The sequence below is a fragment of the Odocoileus virginianus genome, chromosome 4, assembly GCF_023699985.2.
Source record: "Odocoileus virginianus isolate 20LAN1187 ecotype Illinois chromosome 4, Ovbor_1.2, whole genome shotgun sequence".
In the NCBI taxonomy this organism is placed as follows: domain Eukaryota; kingdom Metazoa; phylum Chordata; class Mammalia; order Artiodactyla; family Cervidae; genus Odocoileus; species Odocoileus virginianus.
Genome location: NC_069677.1, coordinates 12332881 through 12356024, shown reverse-complemented (window position 1 = coordinate 12356024; position 23144 = coordinate 12332881). Strand labels below are relative to the sequence as shown.

The 23144-nt window shown below is 39.5% G+C and overlaps 1 protein-coding gene across 8 annotated transcripts in view; it reads left to right on the top strand.

The window, feature by feature from the left end:
- The first annotated feature begins 562 nt into the window (after window positions 1-562).
- The window catches only part of ZNF148 (zinc finger protein 148), a 137491-nt gene continuing 114909 nt past the window's right edge, over window positions 563-23144 (top strand). For 2 of the 8 annotated variants that reach the window (XM_070466128.1, XM_070466127.1), the window contains exon 1: window positions 567-786. The gene's annotated coding sequence lies outside the window, so the exon portion shown is untranslated. Of the gene's footprint in view, window positions 787-1358; window positions 1664-15287; window positions 15350-16324; window positions 17241-23144 lie in introns of those variants that run through there. The other 6 variants (XM_020892555.2, XM_070466126.1, XM_070466130.1 and 3 more) reach the window with 5 other exon arrangements.

The window sequence follows — 23144 nt, the reverse complement described above, 5'->3', positions numbered from 1 at the left end:
TCATCACACCTTGCATATGTTTGCAGACACTAAAGGGGTTTTCTAGTTTCAAGGGCGCAGGGCTACCGCCTCCGGGACAGGTAGCATTTGGCATGGTAGTGGACAACGACTGGGGGTCACAGCGGAGAGGGCTGGGGAAGAGAGGAGAAACGAAAAAGTCCCCAAATTCTGATAGATAACCTTTCACCTGGGTCCCCACCTTCCCTTCCTTTGCCCTGGGCCTGAAATGCACCCGACCACTGAGTCCTCCAAGTCTCAGGGAGTTAGGCACTGATTTATACTGAAGCCGGGCCCCCATCTCAAAGACATTTCCTCACTTCTGATCTTTTTCAAATTGCTTTCCTTCCGGGTCCAGCCCGAAGGGACCCTGCGGCTTAGGGCCAGCTTCCCGGACCACGCCGGTCTGGTGATACGCAGACGTCGGAATCGAAGCCACGCTGGGTCTTCTCAGCCTGGTCCCCGAGCCAAGGAGGGCGGGCACCGCGGAGCGCTTCCCATGTGCGGGGCTTCCCACAATGCACCGCGCCGGCAGTGGCGGCGACCGCGGCGGCGCTCTAGACGCGGCATGTCTGCGTCTCTACTGCTCTGGGAGGAGGAAGAGAAGGAGGAAGAGGAGGAGGAGGAGGGGGAGGAAGAGGAGAAAGGCGCAGGGGTGGGAGCTGTTGCCGAAGCTGCCACAGCAAAAGTTCTCCCCCCTCCCCCCTTCCCCTCCCCTCAAGGGCCCTAGAAAGGTTGAAGCTGCCGCCGCCTGCAGTCGGTGACCGCGCGACTCGGCGCCCGCCCGCGGTAAAGCGCTCGGCCTGGCAGGCCCGGGCCCGGGGGAGGGCGACGGAGGGGGAGGGGGCGGCGCGCGGGGGGAGCGCGCGGCGGTAACGGCCTGACCCCGGGGGGAGCGAGCCGTGGCGAGGCTGGGGGTGGCCCCGGGACCGGCCAAGGCCGAGGGAAACGCTGGAGCTGGCTGGGGGACGGGAGGAAGCAGGGCGCGGATGGTGGGTTGGGGGGTTGAGAAAGGATAATGACGGGGGTGGTTGAAGCGAGAAAGCAGCCTCCGAGGCCTGAAGCGGGTGTCAGAGGTAGAGAGGGAGGTGGGATGGTTGCACGGGGTGGCCCGAGGGTGCTGGATGTGGGTGTGAAAAGCCTCGGGAGACACCGGGTCTCTGTCTGCTGTGCCTGGTGCAGTGGTTTATGCACCGCAGGCCTCAGTCACTGTTGCTGCCTGAATGTGTTCTTTGGGAGAAGGGAAGGGCAGGGGTTGGAGAAAAGGGAATCCTTGCAGGAAACGTAGTGGGAGCGTGCACTAGGAGAGAGGCCGGAGGGGAAGATGCCGGGTAGGTGGAGGAATGCAGGGGGCGGCTGTGGAGGAGTCTTGAGGATTCCGGGGGGCGTTCATTGTGTGAGATACATTAGGTATTTCGTTGTGGAAAGAACTCAAGGGTTTCTAAGGAAAGGAAAGAAGGGATATGAGGAGTTTCCCTGAATAGAAAGGGTAGGTTTGAAGCAAGAGGGAGTGTTTAATACCGGAGAATATGAAGAGAATGCATGATAGAATAGACAGATGTAGCAGAATTAGTAAATGTTGGTCCAAAGACTAAAGAGTTATTCCAGATGGGCCAGGATGGCCTAGTTCCGAACCTGTTTGGGCTCTTCTGTAAGATGACATCTGGTAAGTGTGGGTACTGACAGTGTTTGGGAGTCACTGAGAATGAGACCTTACTCTGTAGTTTGGTCTGAGACATTTTAGAACTGCACCAGTGAATCTGAGAATCTCTGAAGCAGACCTTAAGAAGACGCCTGGCCTACAGGCATTCTCTAGGCCACGGGGTTTAGATTTTAGCAGTTTTGAAATATTATCACTTACCAGTGGCTGTGTGAACTGAACACTACTGGCAGATGCTGGAATGAAAATTACTTGACTTGGCGGTTTTCTTCTTCACTGCCCAGCTTATCTGGTCCAGGAGAACTGTTGCCATATTATTCAACTTGGGTTGCAGTACACAGGATTATAATTAATGATGGGGAGAGTCCATGCGTGGTGGCCCTTCTTTGGAGGCCCCATTTGTAGCTCAGATTAGTCTGATTGACAGGACTGCTTCCATAACCCTGGTTATTGGTTCCTGTCTGCTGGTTGGAGATCTTTTCCACTCTCGGTTCCTGAATGTATGCTCTCACCGAGGCATGGTGGTATTGAAGAAAATGCATCAGCCTACAAAGTGTGCGGCTGCAGAAGGGAGGGTGAGGATATGTGTTTTGGTCTTAAGAAGTTGCAAGGAGGTCAGTACTGGCTGTTTTGAAGTCTAGGGGAACCTGAAGAGACTAGGTGATTCTAGAGCCAGGTTGGAGGGAATATTAGCATTTCCCTATCAGGAAATGTACCCAGGCTGTTGGGTTTGCTGAGCTCACACCAGACTGGATTTCCAAGAGGGAACCCTGGGCTAAAACCGTACCCTTAAAGTTTATCTGAAAATTATTCACCTTTTATATTATTAAAGACTATATGCACATTACATTGTAATATTAATTAAACTGAGGAGAGAGTAGTATGAAAAATCCTTTTATGGATATAGAGGGTGGAGGGATTAAAGGGGAAGATAGAAATTTAGGGGAGGGATGGGAAAATTCAGTCATTCCTTCTTTTAGGAAATAACTCTAAAGGAGGATACAGTTTAACATTTGAGTGGAGAGGGGCTTTTATTAAATTTTTTTTTTATAGAAATAATTCAGGATTATTTTAAAAAGATTTGAAAAACATTCTATGTCAGTATGTTTATAGATTTATTCGTTCTTTTTAAGGGTTTCAATATATTACATAGCAGGTTGTACCCATTTTTATTGTCATCATAGTATGAGAAGATCTGTTTCCTTTCCCACCACTGGCACTATATATTATCAGTTCTTTTAGTTTTTGTAAGTTTAATGGATTTAAATAAAGTATATCATTGTTTTCTCTCCATTAAATTATATAAAATAATACATGTATGTAATTTTAAAAATTGTCCTGAGGGAGCTTATAATGAAGAGCAGTAACGCCTGTCTCACCTGTCCATTACAGCCCCACTTTCCAGAGACTTCTTCTAAGCATTAATTTTTGTAGTTCTTACCATGCTTTTCTCTAGGTTTCAGGGTAATATGTATGTATTCTTATTTCTTGATTGATCAAAGTGACATTAAAAAGGAGTCAAGAGACTTCTTATGATGAGTGGAAAGGATTTGTCATTGCCAATATTCTCTTTTTCCTCCTCCTTTTCAAACTTTGATAGTTATTATTTTAGCTTTTTTATTTAATGTCTTATATGGTTAATATTCTTAAAGAAAAAAACATTTAAAATTAGGCTGGAAAAACTGGGTGAGATGAGTAAGGGAAGTTAGATTGGTGGACCTTTAGGAAAGACTCGGTTGTAGAAAACAACATCTTTGCAGCCTAAGTGTTGCTGCTTAGAGATGAGGGGGAGTTGCTTGGCAGTGATAGTTGTTCCATCTTGAAAGTAGTTACCAGGTCAGCAGTGCAGAATTCTTTGACAGTCTTCTGGAGAGTTTTAGTGTGGGGAATCTGGGAATGGGTTGAAACAATCCTTGATTATTCTTTCCAGGCTTTGGTGGTGGTCTTATGTTTCTTAGGAAAGAATGGATTGGTGTGATTATGTGTTTCTTGTTTGTGGGCTGGGGGATGTGGAAATTGATAAGAGGGAGAGGAGGATGAGGGACAGGTTATGGGGGAGATGGTGATAATTTTGTGGGAGGCTGAAGAAAAGGTAAAGAATTCTCAAGATATTTGGATATAGTTGGCTCTGAAGGAGATTTACAGTACAGTGGTGAGACAGATTTGTGACAGTCATTAAGGAAAGTAGCATATTTAAGTCACTAATATGTTGGGAATATGGTGGGAAAGAGCATGCTGCTCATATATTGTAGATTATTGAAATGTAGATTAGTTTGAAATTTGGTATGAGGTTCAACATTCCCAAGTCAGGGTGACAGATATTGGGAGTATAGAAAGGTCTTGCTCCCCTTTTTAAGTCTTAAGTAACCCTAGCTCTTGAGGCTCCTCCTTGTTGAATAAGAACAACATTCACATGTTGATTCTATAGTGCTAAATCTTGTATTTGTTTATGGTAATTATTTTCTGTTTGTTTTGCAAATAATAGCTAGATTGTAACCTGCTCTAGAGCTGACACTTTCTTTAATTTCTGGGAAAATTAACAACAGCTTGATTCTTAAGTGCTTAATAAGTACTTGTTGAATGACTGATAGAAAGTAGGATTCACCTTCCTGTTAGTAGTGGGACTGTGAAATTGCTGAGCATTATGTGAGTATTACAGACAAAATTGTGTGTGTGTGTGTGTGAGAGAGTGTGTATTGGAGGTAGTGAAGAAAAAAGGGCTATCTGACTGGGGAAGGCATTTACATTTAAGGGAAGACAACAGAATGGATTAGAATGGAACTGTAGTAGTCCTGCAGAAACATCTAATGCGTGGGACCAAAGGTTCTCTTCTAATTTGAGGCTAGTTTAATCTGAGTAAATCTGGTTTGGAACCGGAGGCTGGTTTAATTTTGATTTTCTTACCTCAGGGCTAAATGACTGCTTAGAGATCTTTAGCTGTTTTAAGAATCTGTCTAATTCATTTTGGGGATTTAATAAAAAAGTGTTAGATGAAGTTTCTACCCTCAAGGAATTTATGGTATTTTTATTCTTTTAGAGGGAGAAGTACAGTTGTGAAGTAATCCCATAACGGTGTAAGATTTCAGATCAGAAAATTGATTTTTTTCTTTTTTCCCCCCACAATTCCCTATTCTTCTAAAATTCCCTGTCCCTTCCACTATTCTTTTTCCTCCCAGAATCTCCATCTCTCTTACAATGCCACATGTATCCCCCAATTCCGTCTTTCTTGTCACTCTCACAATTACTCCTTCTTTCACAAATTACCCTTTCTTTCTCCAGATTTCCTGTTCTGTTCCACAGTGTTCATGCTTGTGTGCTCAGTCGTATAGCTGTGTCTGACTCTTTGAGACCCTGTGAACTGTAGCCTGCCAGGCTTTTCTGTCCATGGGATTTCCCAGCAGGAATACTGGAGTAGGTTGCCATTTCCTACTCTGGGGGATCTTCCAGACCCAGGGATTGAACCTGCATCTCCAGTGGCTCCTGCATTGGCAGGAAAATTCTTTATCACTGAGTCACATGGGAAGCCCATGCTGCTGTCTCTCACACAATTGTTTTTCTCCCGCATTCCTCCCATCTCTTTCCAGCAAAACTCCATTCTCTCCCCACAACCCTCAGTTCTTTCAGAAAACTGATTTTTTAAAACAAGTATCAAAAGTATACCTCCAAATGAGAATTTTTGTATTTTGGTAGTCACTTTGAGTGGTAGTGTTCAAAAGGTTTTTGGAACACCTTTTCTGATTTAATGTCTAGCATATTCTGTACAATTTACTTATTTATTGAGTACTTGTAATGTGCTGTTGAGGGGAGGGAGTCTATAAAGATGAGTAAAATATGGTCCCTATCCTGTAGGAGTTCATAATTGCTCTAGGATAGCACAGTTACAAGTAATACCATCATAATGTTATTCTGAATGGTGGTCTTATTGGGACAAATCTTTTTAGTTTGAAAGGTTTGATTTTTAGAAATATCGAGGATCTGTTAGTATCAATTAGAGTGAATAAAAAATAATTTTGGTTTAGATTTAGTTAGCACAGAAATGGGGATGGTTTGCCTGGTTGACTTATTAATTAACTTTGGAATATACTCCCAAAGAGGAATTGGGAAATATTTTGAACAGCGGCAGTAGGTACTAGATGAATGTTGGTTAAGTGCATCAGATGGTTGGATAGATGGAGTGAATAAATAAGTAAGTGGTAGCCTCCCAAGGTAACTATTTTAAGGAAGACCACACTGACTTTAATATGTAAATAAATTCTGGCTCTGTTTGTTAACAGTTCATTACAAGATGGTTTATATTTAAGCTCCCAAATGAGTTTTATAGACAGTAATTGCTTTAGGAGTTCAGAGAATGGAGAAATGAATATTGGCTTAGGTTTGGGGAGAGGATTTACATGTCCCAAACTTTAGCTGGATATTTGAAAAGATTCCTTAGAGATTTCAGGAGAGGAACTAAACTGCTCCAAATTTCTCTTGCAGCCCTAGAATGAACCTAGAGTCTGAATCTATTTTTGTCTGAATGCTTTCTGCCTATTTCATTTTAGCTACTCCTAATGGTTTGTTCCTTTTCAGATTTCACCTTTGCTGGGTAGATTTTGAGCTCCCTTTGGAACAGCTTGTGGGGGGATGGGGTCAGTTCTCAGCTATATCTAGTAAAACTTTTAGTTTTTCCTTTTTTTTTGAGCCTGTATACCCCACAAATGACTTGGTCTCTGTGAGTGAAGAGAATGAGTCAACTTGGCTCTGTTATCCTGGCATTTTCCTGAATGCTTTTCTCAGAGCTGCTTTCTGAATTACAGAATAGAATAGACAAGAAAATTGAGGGCATATATCCAGTAGACACATGTTTGTTGAATAAATGAATGAATGAGAGTGTTTGAGATAATTTATCTGAACTGTCTATATGTTTTGTTTGTTTCAGTTTATTCATAACCTGCCTTTTTCTACAAGGATTTAATGAGGCTGACGGAAATATGTTCACCATAAATGAATTGAAATAATTGAAGTCTAGTTGACGAGGAAAGGAAAGAATGTAAGACTTAACCATTATGGATGTTAGAGAACTAGGAATAAAGTAGAATATAAGCAGATGGAGGAGAAATGGTGTTACTTGATGGGAAATGTGATTCTGAAAGAAAAAAGTTATTGATATGTGACAGGTTATGGTTAAAGGGAAGCAAGAGAAGATTGAAAGTAGAGGATTATTTGAAATGACTGATTTGGGGAGGAAGATGATAAGACTTTGAAAGATGAGAGTTTCAAAAGTTTGAAATGTAGTGGAAATTATGATGTTGATTTATAACTGAAGTTTCAGAAAGTAATGGGGTGAGTTTTCTTTAGTCAACAGATAATGCACATTTGTTATGTGCAAAAGCATTGTTAGATGCAATCAGGGATAAATCCTTTGGGATTTAATTCTAATAGAAGGGCTAGACTTGAGCACAAATGACTACACACTATGATCACAAATGTATTAGGAGAAAAGTACCAAATGTTACTAAAGTTAAAATGTGGAAAAAACATTTGATTAAGGAAAAGCCTGGGACTGCATTTAGTAGCATGGAAGTGACATTTTAGCTAGTCTTTGAAGGGATAGACAGGATTCTGACTGGCAGAAATTACTAGAAAGAACATTCCAACCTGAGGAATTAACAGAAGCAAAAATGTGGTGAGAAGTCAAGGAGATGTGGAGAAGAGTGAGTTGGTTTTAGTTTTTTTGTTTGTTTTTCTTTTTAGTTTTTTTTTTTTTTTTACTATGGTCCACAGTAAGGAAAATGTTTCACATCTTCATCTAATATATGCATGTATGAATATGTGTATGTTTAGAACGCAAAGTTTCAATAACAGTAACTGTCCTTACCATGTTGGATGCACTGTATGTTTCCTTTTGTTCTCTTTGACTAAAAAGAAAAAAAAAAATGGCTATCACTTACTAAACTGATTTCATGATGAATTAATTGATCATAACCTGTAATTTGTAATGAAGAGTTCATGAGTATGGCATAAGGTAGGAAGGTTCAGCTGGACTTGAGTTGAAAATGGATGGCCTTTAAAGCTAAGCTAAGTATTTTGTATTTGATGTGACATAGTGTTGTGCTTGGTAAGCAAACAAGCTAGGTTTTAGTCTTGGCCTTTCTGTTTACCTCCACTATGGTTGTGGAGAGAATTACTTCCTTTCTGAGGCCAGTTTTCTCATCAGGAAATTGATAATCATTACACCTTCTGGCAAGGGTTATTGTGAGGGTTTGAGGATTAAAGTATGTTAATCTAGGATTTAAAGCATGCTAACATATATCATTAACATACAGCTATTGCACTTTTTTGAGTAGAGAATTGAATCAAGGACTGTGTAGTAGATATCTTAATCTGATGATAGCTATACCATACAAGATAGATTGGGGACAGTGTGATGGCAGATTATGACTGGAGGTGAGGAAAGCCCAGTTTGGAGGCTACAGGAGAAACTAAGAAGGACTTGAATTAGTCTGATAACAGGAGGATTATAAATGAGGGTGTGAGATGTGAATGGATGGAGAAAAGAGGGGATGACTAGGGAGTTAGAGTTGGGGAAAGATGTCAAAGGCAGCAACTGCAATTGGATTACGTCTTTGGATAGTTTGGTGGGTACATTAGATACAGTTTCTTGCATGAGTAGGTTCTCAGTTGTTTGTTGAATGATTAAATAGGTAAGCCGAGGAATGAACTGTGAGTGAAGACAGTGATAGATGGGTTTGAGAAGGAGGGGTTAGATTGGAGGGTGCTTTTGATGATCTGCCAGGATTTATTCAGTCAGAAAATACTTTTATATACTTAGTGTGTGCAAGGTTCTATGGTAGGCTGTGTGAAGGATACACATTTATATATGATGTAGACATTTATATATGTTCATGTTCTTCAGGAGTTTGTCCTGGAACAAAAATGTGTACACGTCTGTCTGTGACAGAAGTACTATGGCAGGTTCAACTTTGTGAAGAATTGGTACATAGCTTAGAGCTTAAAGGATAAAAAGATTATAGTAAGCATGATGGTGAGGGTTGACACTCCAGAAAGAAGTGATATGACAGATAAAAAAATTCTGGATATATTAAGTAATTGGTGGTCTACATGAACTGGAATTTAGGGTTCATGTTGATGAATGGAGGAAAATAAAGTTAAGTAGATATCTAAATATCCAGGCTGTGGTGCTCTGGGAAGACCCAGAGGGATGGGGTGGAGAGGGAGATGGGAGGGGGGACCGGGATGGGGAATACATGTAAATCCATGGCTAATTCATTTCAATGTATGACAAAAACCACTGCAGTGTTGTAAAGTAATTAGCCTCCAACTAATAAAAATAAATGGAAAAATAAATAAATAAATAAATAAATATCCAGGCTGAAGTGGTTCTTAAAAATTTGTTAAGAAATGTCTTGTATAGAATGCTCAAATCTTGAGTACAGTTTAATTTTTTCTCTTAGGTTTACATTTATGTAATCATCACCCAGTTCAATATAAGCATTCTCAACATCCCAGAAGGTTTCCTCATGTGTCTCCTCTAAGTTTATGCCACCTTCAACCAAAAGTAATTACTGTACTAACCTCTGTCACACAGAGTAGTTTTGTATGTTTTCATGTTTTCATATCTGTATCTGGTTTCCTGTGCTCACCATATGACTGTGAGATTCATTCTTTTTCATTGCTCTGTGGGCTTCATTATGTGAATATACTAGTGTGTTTATCCATTCCATGATTATTGGAAAATAGAGTAGTTTCTATTTTTCGGAAATACAAAGAGTTTTAACTTGACTCAGTATGTAATGGAGAACCATTGATTTTTGAGTGGGTTTAAGAGTGTTAATCTGGTGACCTGTTTTGTTTGTTTCTCTGTTTTTTTGCAATGAAGAGAACCTAGTAACTAGAAGACAAAGAAGGCTATGACACAAGTGTGAAGTATTGAGAATCAAAGTTGGGATGGTGGTAATGGGAATAAAAGGAAAGGGGGCCATGTAAGAAATAATTGAAAGAAAGAATTGAAGGGTTTGATGGGAAAAGGGCTTTTGGGAAACAGTGGAGAAATAAGAAAAGGGGAACTCCAGGGTTTTTAATTTGGGTGACTAAGAATGGTGGTGTCATTAAAATAAATTATTATATCCCTTAGCAGAGCCATGTTGGTGGGGAAGAATGACTACTTTGGTTTTAAGACACATTGACCAGTGTGTGAGGCACCAGTGGAAGTATACAAGGGGTGTTGTCTAGCTAGAGTTAAAAATACTGCTCCAGCTGAAGAAAGAGTTCCAATGGAGATTTGGGAATATGTACGTACAGTTGACAATTGAAGCTACTAACTCTGGGTTTGATAGGGTGCTGATGGCTATAAAATTATCTGGACTAATGATTGAAATGTAATTTGAAACAATCACTGAAGAATTTAGTTTAAAAGCAGTAATTATGTATTCAAATTCCTCAGGAATAGATTAGATTGTAGCAGAAGGTAATGATTTAAAGATCATTTTGGGGAGCTGGGGGAAGGTATCCATAAGAGGAGAGAAAATGTAGAAATAGCAGTAAGGGATGAAACCCTGAGAGGCAGAGAACTGGAGAGAGCTCCTGGACAGAACTTGGGAAAAGACTCATTCTTTGGGCTAAAAAGAGGACTGATTGGTAGTCATTGGAGACAGAAGAAGCGACCAGAGAGACCGGAGTAGAATTCTGTGTTGTGTGTGCATTCGTGTATGTTCAGTCGTTTTAGTTGTGTCTGACTCTTTTTTTACCCTATGGACTGTTGTCTGCCAGGCTTCTCTGTCCATGGGATTCTCCAGGCAAGGATACTGGAGTGGGTAGCCATTCCCTGGTCAGGGGATCTTCCAGACCCAGGGATCAAACCCATGCCTCTTCATGTCTCCTGCATTGGCAAGATGATTCTTTGCCACTAGCGCCACCTAGGAAGCCCCAGAATCCTGTGATACAGCGATTTAAATCAAAGGAGGTAGTTCAAGTGTCATTGCCAAAAAGAATAAGAACTTGGGTGGTGAGCCATAGGATTTGGTACATGGAATTTTTTTGGTCTTCAAGAGAATAGTTTGGAGATCAGGGTCCATAGGGTTAAAGGACTGAGTGAGTTGGGAGAATATGGAAGCATCAGCTATTGGAATTGTCTTAAGTTTATTTTAAGAAGGAGGAACAACTCTTCTTCCAAAACTGAAGGCAAGAAGTAACAGATGGATGAAAAGATACAGCATTTTAGAAGCTTATAAAGAGGATTTGATTACAGGTGGAGAAATTGTGATCTGAGAGAATTTTATGGAAGAGATTATTTGATGAGATTAAGGATTTAAATATGAAAATGATTTGGATTAGTCAATGAGATGGAGAGTTGTATTTAGAATAAGTCAGTTGTAGAAGATTTCGTAGCTTTCTGGTGATGCTTAACACCCAGTGTGTGGGTGTGGAAAAAACAGATGGTGAAGATTGTCTTTCCTTGGGGAAATGCATGGTGAATGTAATGGGAAATCATGATATTCTGGAGAGGGCCGTATTAAAATGGTTGATGGACAGATTTAAATTGTGTAGGGAGATAAGTGAAGCCAGAAGGAGGTGAAGAGCAGGTGTAGACCTAGAAAATAAAGTAGTGGTGGTTAAAAAAAAAGGTCTCTAAAGTTAGTCCTAGTGGCACTGCACTTCCAGTTGCTGACCTGTTTTTAGTATATATGTGTAAGGGACTGAAGTGCAGGTGCAGGTTTTAGGAGTTGAGGAAGGTCAGTGTAGTGTGCAGAAAGGTCTTCAGCACCTCGCTCACTGAGAATAGTGGCTGAATGTGGGACAAAGTAGGACTGAAGTCTTTGTGGGGAGCAAGGTGGGAGGGATTCTGGAGCTTGGTAGATGCTGCAGATGGAATGGTTTAAGAGTAATGTGAACTGCAAAGAGATTTTTTAGTGATAGAACAATGGGAGTGGGCTTGGGGAACAAAAAGCAATTGGTGCTTTTATCAAGCTGAAGGAGTGGAAGAATGGATAGCTAAGTTCTGTGAAGCTGGTTGTCCAAGAAAAGCCAAACGAGATAAGATGAGGGGCTATCCAGATAAGAGATGGTAATGATCTGGGTTGTTGTAGCATGAGGATGGAGATAAAAAGATGGATTTGTTACATTCACTCCTTCTTTAAGGTTTTTATAAATAAATTATACTTGCAAAATCATAACCATTTATGTGTAGTATACTGAGATAAATTCAACTGAGAGATATTTGTGGATTTAGAAAGGAGACAAAGGGGGAAGAAAGCTGAGGTGGAGGTTACTAATATGAAAGTCAAAAGACATGGAGTAATTTATTGACAATAGAACATGGACAAGCTGATAGAAGCTAGTAAATGGATAGAAGTGAATGAAGAGATTGGAGTTGACCCTGTTACCAGTCTAGAGGGGAGGGATGGGGAGGGATATGGGAGGGAGGTTCAAAAGGGAAGGAATATATGTATACATACCTATGGCTGATTCGTGTTGAGGTTTGACAGAAAACAACAAAATCCTGTAAAGCAATTATCCTTCAAATAAAAAATACATAAATTAAAAAAAAAGAGATTGGAGTTGACCTAAATAGGAATAAGTAAGAAGAAGAGGACAGTGAGTAGCTTGTAATAGAGAAAATATGGAGAAAACATAATGCGACCTAGGAAACAAAGCCAGAACCCTCTTCCTTCTCTGTGCATGTAAGGACAGTCCTTACTACCCATGATGTTATTATAAAGATGATAGATACTATGTCATGTATAATTGTTTTTTAAAAAATAATGATAGAGACATTGAGATTTTTGATCTCTACTTGAATGCTTCAAAAACCACAATTCTGCAAAAATTGTGTGGTGATAATTTGTATGTGTAAAGAGGTTCAGGTATAAAATGGGAAACATGGGGTGGATGGTAAGGAAGTGTCCCAAGGAATCTAAAGTGGCTTCTGTAGTTTCTTGTTTTTGTCTGTGACTTTTATCTGATGTATTTCTTAGTGTGTTTAGGAAGTTGATCTGCTCGGTCTTCTCATTTCATTTATTATCTGAAAAAATACTTCTATTTAACTTCTTATTTTAGACTGTAGCCGATTCACAATGTTGTGATAGTTTCAGGTGGATGGCAACTCGACTCAGCCCTACAAGAGAGAGCATATAAATGTATGGTTCTAAATATGGTTTCCTGTTTTATTTCTAATTATCATTTATTGAACATTTCTAGAGGAGCTGTGTTGCCAATTCCAAAACCAAAATATAGCTAAAACTGAACCATTGCTTCCTTTTTTGTTTTGGTGTAAATCTTCAGCATTATCACCTCAGGGCTTGAAACCTTCATCATCTTCCGTGCTGTAGCCCATGGGGTTGCAGAGTTGGACACAACTGCGTGACTGAACAAGACCTAGACCAGGCCTTCAGTGTTTTGGCTTGCATCTTTGCTCTTAAACTTTTGCTTGTCCTTTTATACAGTAGAATTGATTTTTGTCAGACTTTGTCTTCTGTTAACATTTGTCGTGTACTATCAAAGACTTGACTCTCAAGTGCTTACCTAACTGTGCTTTTAGAGTTTCTCCATTAGTACCTTGCTCTGGTCCCAGTAATTGGCATTTTAAACCATTAAGGGAAAAATGCTGTATGCTTCAAATCCTTACTATTTGCATTATATATTCTTCACATGGTTAATGAACTCTTTCATCTTTCAGTCTCTGAGCAAAGAATATTTCCTGACCCTCCCTGTTCAGGTCAGGGTTTTTGATGTTCCTTTATGTTTCATGGAGAGAGAGCATGTTTATTTATTTACTTAACTTTTTATTTTATATTGGAGTGTAGCCAATTAACAAAATTGTGATAGTTTCAGGTGCACAGCAATGCCACTCAGCCAGACAAGAGAGAGCTTATTTAGTGGCAGTGAGAAAAATATGACAAAGCATGAAATACAGTATTGGTTTTCCGTCCTAGTGCAGCTTTGCTTCAGGATTAGTTTCAGAATCTAGCTCTGGGTCATTCAGCCTTTTTCTCTTATTTCTACATTTAGTAAGTCACCAGATTTAATACTGAAGAACCTATGGAGACCACCCAGAGCTTTGAAGGCCTAAGATGGCCCAAGGATGTCACTTGTTCAATTCACAACTTTACTATAATCTGCCAATGGTCTAGAATTGTTTCTAGGACCTGACTTAGACATCACTGGGCCTTGGCGAGTAGGGGTATGTTCTGAGTCTTTGAGTGGATTGTGTGGGTTAGACCAACAATGGATATCTTTAAGGTATGAAGAATGATTATAGTAGAAATGGAGACAGTATGTTTTAAAGTGATAAATTAATTTAACATAGATAAATGACTTCACAAGATAGGGATTGGATGTCTGAAAATCTTGGTTCATGTGAAGGAGTTTTCCTTGTAAATTTGAGAGGATCCAATATATAAGGGATTAGAATGACATACACAGTTGCTGTTTTGCAGGGTGCCCTGTATACTTGTCAACACATACATACACACCTGCATGTGTAGATACATACAATGATAAGAGATAATGTGTTAATTTGATTAGGTTTTATAATTAGAGTCTTTGGGGAAATAAACATGGTAGTCTTGTTATAAGTGATTCAGATGAATTGGTAGAGTAGTTGGAAAGATGGTTAAGTTATTGGGGGGTATGTTTAGGAAGTAGAATTTTCAGTGACTTTGGTGGCCTGTCTGGCACAGTTTCACAAAATTTGAGGGCAATTTTGGGCAAATTTGTGTGTTAAGTTGGGGGATGTTAGCTTTGAGGGATTGTAGGATCAAACAAAAAATGCAGTGCCTGAGGAAGTTATTTATGAATTGACTTGGTAGATGCTGATAAAAATTAAAGAAGGTATTTGTGGACAAGTTTGTGTAGGTAAGTGGGAGATGTAATGGAAGGGATTTAGGAGAAAGCTTGTTATTATTAGAAAAGGAAATTTCAAAAGGGTAAAATTGAAAAGACGGTTTAGTGAAAATCTTTTGAGAAAATGCAGCGCATAGGTTGCAAACAGGAAGGCAAGGGAAAAAAAGTAAAAGGAGTAAACTAAGGTGTGGAAGAGTTAAGAGGAAGGATTGAAGAAGAGGTTACTGGAAAAGATTTATTGTAAGGAATGTTGTGTTAAATACTGCTTTTGATAGTGGTTCGGTGTGGAGGGGACTTTTACCAAGGATAATTCCCTGTAATAGTTTTATTAAGAAAACCGGGATGTAGGGAGCCCAGGCTCGCCCGCGCGGCATTTCGCCGGATCTCGGCCCAGCGGCAGGCGGAGCTGCGCGCATTGTGGGCCCAGAGCCGCCGCAGCTGCCTGCGAGCGCGGCCGAGCGGAGTGGAGGCGGGCCGGGCCGGTGGGACTCGAGCCTCAGGGATCCGCGCACCCTCGGGCCCTCGGGGGGCGCTCCTGCGAGCGAGCAGGCCCGGGGCGGCGCGGGGGGGCCGGGAGGAGGGGCTTCCCTGAGCGCCCGAGCAAAGCTCCGCACGCGGCTCGCACCGCTTCCTTTTGTTGTGTGTACGGGAGTGAGAGTGCGCGCGCGCGCGCGTGAGTGCGCCCGTGGGCAGGGAGGCGGCGGAGGGGGGCCGCGAAGCTGGGGCTGTTCCTGGTGGGGTGGCTGTCGCGCCCGGGCCTTGGCGGGCGGTGGGGCCTTGCAGACACCCGTCTTCCGGGTCGGGGCCCGCGGCGCAGTCCGGGCCCCTTCCCCCAGCGAGATGGCAAACTTTGTGAGTGACTTCTCGGCGGCTAACAAGTGTCTGCCTGACAGCGGGGGCCGACGGACGTTAATTGACACCCTCCTTTCGGTCCTAACCCTGTTTTTTTTTTTTTTTTTACAAATCTTATGTTGGTCTGTATTGTGTTTACAGTTTTACGGTGTGCGAAAAGGTCAGACGGGTAGCTTGGGTCTACGAGACACTTTTTTTTACTTGGTATAAAGAGCAAAAAAATGTACGCTTGTACCTATCCGTATATTGGTTGCGCTACTAAAACCTGCGTGTTTAGTGGTAAGAACAGCCCTAAAGGCCTTTCCAGAATTAGGCTATAGGGCACACTTTGTCTCTCCAGACTTCGTGAAGCACTTTTTACAGTGCCAGGAAAGAACTACTTGTGTTGGAGACTAGATAAAGTTAGGAAATGAAAAAGTTAAAGCCCTTCCCAAGAGCTTGCATTGAAAACAGCTTTTTTTTTTTTTTTTTTAACATAAATTATGATCGGTGTAGTTTGCATATAGAGTTTTACACAGTTGGGCATGGAGTTTAAAAAGAGCGTTTCTTACTAATTTTACAAAGGGCAGTGATAAAGGCACCACACCACACAGTTTTGAAATTTCAAGTATGTTAAATGTTGCTATAAATAAAATCCTATTCAGATTTTTAGATTTAAGAAATCTAAAAATACGTTTGCAGTTGGCCTTTGGGTGCAGGAAGAAGCCCTAGGTTTCTCAGTGCTTGTTTCTGGGCAGATTTTCAGTATTGTCAGCGTAATATGGGTGTAGAACCTTAACCTGAGTGAATAATTTGCTTGAGATTACCAGTCTGTTTGCAGCTGGGAATAGACTCTGGGTCTCTTATTCCCAGTCTGGTGACCTATCCAAGAATAGACTAAGGAAACTGGGTATTTGTCTGTTTGGTGGAAAATATGGCCTAGTTGATTTTATACTAGTATTAAAGAGCCAGAAAGGGAACGTGTGAACGTTTAATCTCTGTAGATTTCTGTCATTTCTCCATTCTTTAAATACATAAAGGATTTGAGGATATTCATGTTGCTTTTTATGGCATTTGTAGCATATTTACATTTGATTAAAACATAGATGCTTATTATATTTAACTGGGGGGGATGTGTTTTTCAAGTGGGTGTTCTCAGTGGTTGAAGAATAGTTGGTAACTTGAGGATGTTTAGCCTCAAAAATGCTAGGGAGAAGAGGAATTATGTTAATTTCATATTAATTTCTGAGAAAAAATCTTCAGCAGTCTTTATTGAAAATGCTTACAAAGGTCCTGATGGAATACCTGTGAATTTTCTCCTCAGCTTTCTGTATTGCTATTTTCATTATAATTACTAGCTATTATTTGTTTTGTTCATTCCTAGTCTTTCCTTATACTTTTCCTCCTGTGTCACAGAAACAGTCTCTCTTCTTCCTGCTTCTCATCTCCAAAGGACCCTGCAAATTTTTAATCTTAATACAGTTCTCCATGAGAGATTGTTTTGGCAATGTCTGAAGACATTTTTGGTTGTCATGCTGGGGGATTCTGTTGGTATCTAGTGGGTAGATACTAAACATCCCACAATGCACATGATAACCCCCACAACAGAGAGTTATCCCAGTGCAGTGTCAGTAGTGTTGATGTTGAGAAGCCCTGATTTAATTATTGTGGATGATATTCTACTTATAATTTGTCATGTAATTGGTATCTATATCACATCTGTTACAAATCTTTTCTTAGAGTTGTCATTAGAATGATCATGGGTCAGAGGTTATGAAGTATATTTTAGAGCACCAGTTAATAGGATTTTGGAGCTGAAAGATTAACAAGTATAACTCTGAGTATGTGTATAAGGAAACAGTTTCAAAAAGACTGTGACTTACCCAAGGTCCTACGGATATGGAGAGCTCAGGTATTGTTATTTCTATTATAATTTAATTTTAATTTACTTAATTAAAATTAATTTTAATTATTACTGAGGGAAATGGTATTTTATAACTTTTGGTTGATAAATTTAAATAATTAAAATTTTTAAAATTGCATCATGAGAATCTCAATATTCACTAAATCATTGTTACTTTTTCGTGTTCCCACGTTGAATTCTTCAGCATGGTTTTGTTAACCGTTGTAAACTTTTCAGCATCGTCTTTTTAAAAAAAATTTGAAAAATTAAAAAATGCCACATAAAATTTGAAAACAATTTGGAGTTAATTAGGATGTCGTTGGCAATATTGCAGATGCAAACCCAGCTAGAATTGTTAAAGTGTCTTAGGGTGTCTTGAATTTAGACATCTGTTTTATGAGGATTACTATAATGGTCAGTTATTGTACTGATTGTAAATCTATTTTAGCAAGATTCTTTCAGTTAATTTTAGAAAAAGATACTGGAACTTTCATGTGAAATGCAATTGGATGAAATCTAAATTGGATATTTAGATTTAAATTGGGTATTTTAAATTAAGTGCTGTATTGCTGGAGGAAGAAATATGAAGTTCTTTTTAAGTTAAACAATGTTTTCTCTGGTGCTGCTTTTTAAAAATGAGAAAAACAAGTAGGACAGAAGACCAGTATGAGCAAAGATTAAAAAAAATTGTTTTATTTAAGAAATACAAGAAATTTATTTTACAGAAAAATTTTAAATGCTTTTTAGCAAAAAGAATAAAATCACTAACTGGAATACACTACTGTTAATGTTTTGATATACGGCATCTTATATTTTTGTTAACTGTTTATTATGAAAAATTTAAAAAGATAAAAAATGCAGCATTCTTATGAACTGCTGTGTACCAAACTAGTCTCAACAGTTAGCAATTAATGGACAGTCTTAATTTCATCTGTGCTTATGTGCCCTGTCTCTCAACTCACATGATTTTTAAAAACATGTTAATTTGAAATAATTATAAACTCATAGGAAGTTGCAAACAGTGGAGTCCTGTGTATCCTTTACCCAGCTTCCCCCCAGTGGTGACATCTTATAAAGGACTAATAAGACATCAAAGTTAGGAAATTGACATTGATATTAATACATTAGTGTTACAGAAATTACCAAACTTAATCAGTTCTCAGCATTTTAAAAAATTTAGTTATTTTGGATAATTGCTTTACAATATTGTATTGGTTTCTGCCATACATCAGCATGAATCAGCCATAGGTATACACATGTGCCCTCCCTCTTGAGCCTCCCTCCCACCCCATCTCACCCGTCTTGGTTGTCACAGAGCACCAGGTTGATCTCCCTGTGTCGTATAGCAAATTCCCACTGGCTGTCTTATTTCACCATTTTTTAATCTTGATTCATTTGTGGATTTATAGTTCTTTGTGATTTTCTCCTATATACAACTTCATGAAGCTATCACAACAGTGAAGTTACAGAACTATTCCATTACCACAAAGAAAATCCCTCTTTACTACCCTTTATATTGGCATCCTACCCCAAAACCCCTCCCTGTCCCCTGGTGACCTGTCTTCTATCTCTGTAGTTTTGTCATGTCAAGAATGGTTTCTAATGATATATTAATGCGTTGTTTACTGTTGAAGGACTTTTGGTATAGTCAGTGTTTTGCTATTAATGATAAAGTGATTACATACATTCATGTACAGGTTTTTAAGACTGAGGCATGCAGGATATTAGTTCCCTGACCAGGGAGTAAGCCTTTGCCCCCTGCATTGGGAGCATGGAGTCTTAACTGCTGGACCACTGAGGAAGTCCCTATATATAGGATTTTATTTGCATACAGTAATCTGAGATGAATGCCCAAGAGTGAGCTTCCTGGGTTGAATTGAAAAGGATGTGGCTCGGTGATTAAAGAATTTGCCTACAATGCAGGAGACACAGGAGATGATGGTTCAGTCCCTGGGTTGGGTGCCCAGGAGAAGTGGCAACACTCCAGTATTTGCCTGGGAAACCCCGTGGACCGAGCTACATGGGATCCCATGGTGGGTTATAGCCCATGGAGTTGCAAAGAGTCGGACACAACTGACTGAGCATGCATACACTTGGATGCACACATGTTTAGTTTTATAAGAAATTTCCAAACTGTTTTTCAGTGTGGTGTACCATATTACATTACATATTACATTCCTGTCAGCAATGTATGAGACATTTTCTGCATCCTTTTCAGCATTCATTAGTATTGTTATTTTTTATTTTAGCTGTTTTAATGGGTGTATAGTGATATTTTACTGTAGATTTAATTTGCATTTCCTAATGGATAATGATACTATACATCTTTGCATGTACTTATTTGTTGTCTGTTCATATCTTTTGCTCATTTTTTAGTCTTTTTTTTTTTTTAAATTTTTTTGAGCTTCAAGAGTTCTTTGTATATTCCAAATATAAGACCTTTGTCAGATATATGGTTTGCAGAGATTTCTATGTCTTGAGATGTCTTTCACAGGTCACATTTTCAGGGGAGAAAAAAATTTATTGAAGTATAGTTGTACTACAATGTTGTGTTAATTTCTGCTGTATCGCAAAGTGACTCAGTTATATATTCTTTTTCATATTCTTTTCCATTATGGTTTTTCATAGGATATTGAATATCCCTGTGCTAGATAGTAGGACTTTCTTGTTTATCCTTTCTATATATACTGGTTGTTAGTAGCTCAGTCATGTCCAACTCTTTGTGATCCCGTGTAGCTTGGCAGGCTTCTCTGTCCGTGAATTTTCCAGGCAAGAATACTGGAGTGGGTAGCCATTTCCTTCTCCAGGGTATCTTCCTGACCCAGGGATTGAACCTGAGTCTTCCACATTGCAGGCAGATTCTTTACTATCTTGAGCCACCAGGGAAGCCCATATACTGGCTTGCATCTGCTAATCCAAAACTCCCAATCCATCACTCGCCCACCTTCAGCCTCCCCTTGGCACCCGCAAGTCTTTTCTCTCCATCTGTGAGTGGGTCTGTTTCTGTTAAGTAGATCTGTTCATTTGTGTTGTATTTTAGATTTCCACATATAAGTGATATTATGTGGTATTTGTCTTTTTCTCTCTGACTTAATACAATAATCTCTAGGTTCATCCTTGTTACTGCAGTTGGTGTTATTTCATTCCTTTTTTATGACTGAGTAGTATTCCATTGTGTAACTATGGACTTCCCTGGTAGCTCAGCTGGTAAAGAATCCTCCAGCAATTCAGAAGGCCTGGGTTGGGAAGATTGACTGGAGAAGGGATAGTTTCCCACTCCAGTATTCTGGCCTGAAGAATTCCATGGGCTGTTTGGTCCATGGAGTGGCAAAGAATTGGACACGATTTGGTGACTTTCACTTTCACTTTTCATCCATGTTATTGCAGATGGTGTTATTTCATTCTTTTTTAATGGCCAAGTAGTATTCAATTGTGTATCTATACGACATCATCTTTATCCATTCATCGGTTGATGGACATTTAAATTGCTTCGATGTCTTGGCTGTTGTATGTAGTGCTGCTATGAACATAAGGGTGCATGTAATCTTTTCAAATTATAATTTTATCTGGATACATACTCCGAGGTGGTATTGCTGGATCATATGGCGACTGTTTTTAATTCTTTGAGGAAGCTCCATACTGTTTTGTTGACATTTGTTTTATGGCTCAGGATATAAACGTCCTTGTGAATATCCCATGGATGTTTGAAAAGAAATTCTGCTGTTGGGTGGACTATTCTATGTATATCAAGCTGACCCTGTTGGTTAGTTGTGTTATTAATACAGCCTGTCTGATGAAAAACAGACAAACAAACCCTACTAGCTTTTCCATTCTTTTTACTTTCAATATTTGTTACTGAATTTCTTGTTAGTAGCATATAGTGGGCCATTTCAGAAATACATTCTTCCAGTCTTTATTGATTTGTCTGTTTAGACCATCAACATTTAAGGTAATTACTGATAGATATTAACACTTAAATCTGCCTTTTTATTATTATTATTATTTTTCCCTGGTTTTTCATTTGTTTCTCTTTTCTTTCCATCCTGCAGATTACTAAAACATTTTTTAAGATCCTGTCTTTCATAAATTGTAAAATATTTATTTATAGTTTTGAGTCTGTTTTGGTATAGATTTTGTAGTGGCTGTTGTAGTTATTACTAGTGTATATGTGACTTACAGCAGTCTCCTGGTATCAGCATTTTACTGCTTCAATTGTCGTGTGGAAACTTCACTTATTTGCCATTTTTTTACCATCTTGATGTAATGATGTAATTGTTGTAAGTATCAGTATAAATTTTGTTTCCGTCATTAAGTATGATCTAGAAAACTAAGATGTAGCCGAAGATGGAGAAGCTCAGTATGATCAGCAAAAACAAGACCTGGAGCTGACTGTGGCTCAGATCATCAACTTCTTATTGCAAAATTCAGGCTCAAATTGAAGAAAGTAAGGAAAGCCACTAGGCCATTCAGTTATGACCTCGATCAAATCCCTTATGATTATACGTGCAGTGGAGGTGACAAATAGATTCAAGGGACTAGATCTGGTAGACAGAGTGCCTGATGGAAGTTTCTAACACTGTAAAGGAGGTGGTGACCAAAACCATCTGCAAGAAGAAATGCAAGAAGGCAAAGGGGTTGTCTGAGGAGGCCTTACAAATAGCTGAGAGAAGAAGAGAAACGAAAGGTAAAGGAGAAAGGGAAAGATATATGTAACTGAATGCTGAATTCCCGAGAATAGCAAGGAGAGATAAGACAGCCTTCTTAAGTGAACAATGCAGAGAAATAGAGGAAAACAATAGAATGGAAAAGACTAGAGATCTCTTTAAGAATATTGGCGATACCATGGGAACATTTCATGCAAAAAGATAGGCATAATAAAGGACAAAAATGGCAAGGACCTAACAGAAACAGAAGAGATTAAGAAAAGATAATAAGAATACACAGAAGTGTACAAAAAAGCTTAATGACCCAGAAAACCATGATGGTATGGTCACTCACCTGAGTCCTGGAGTGTGAAGTCAAGTGGGCCTTAGGAAGCATTACTATAAGCAAAACTAGTGGAGATGATGAAATTCCAGCTGAACTATTTCAGATCCTAAAAGATAATGCTGTTAAAATGTTGCACTCAATATGTCAGCAAATTTGGAAAACTCAGCAGTGGCCAGAGGACTGGAAAAGGTCAGTTTACATTCCAGTCGCGAAGGACTGTGCTAAAGAATGTTCAAATTACTGTACAGTTGCACTCATTTTACATGCTGGCAAGATTATGCACAAAACCCTTCAAGCTGGGCTTCAGCAGTACACAAGCCAAGAACTTCCAGATGTACAATCTGGATTTAGAAAAGGCAGAGGAACCAGAGATCGAATTGCTAACATCCGCTGGATCATAGAAAAAGCAAAGAAATTCCCAAAAAAACCCATCTACTTCTGTCTCATTGACTATGTTAAAACCTTTGATTGCGTGGATTACAACAAACTGTGGAATATTTTTAAAGAGATTGAAATATCAGACCACCTTACCTGTCTCCTTAGAAACCTGAATGCAGGCCAGGAAGCAACAGTTAGAACTGGACATGGAACAGCTGACAGGTTCAATATTGAGAAAGGAGTGCATCAAGGCAGTGTATTGTCACCTTGCTCATTTAACTTACATGCAGAGTAGATCATATGAAATGCCGGACTGGATGACTTAGAAGCTGAAGTCAAGATTGCTGGGACAAATATAAAAAACCTCAGATATGCAGATAATACCACTTTAATGGCAGAAAGTGAAGAGGAACTAAAGAGCCTTTTGATGAAAGTGAAAGAAGAGAGTGAAAAAGATGGGTTAAACTCAACACTCAAAAAATGAAGATCATGGCATCTGGTCCCATCACTTCATGGAAAATAGGGAAAAAGTGGAAACATTTTTCT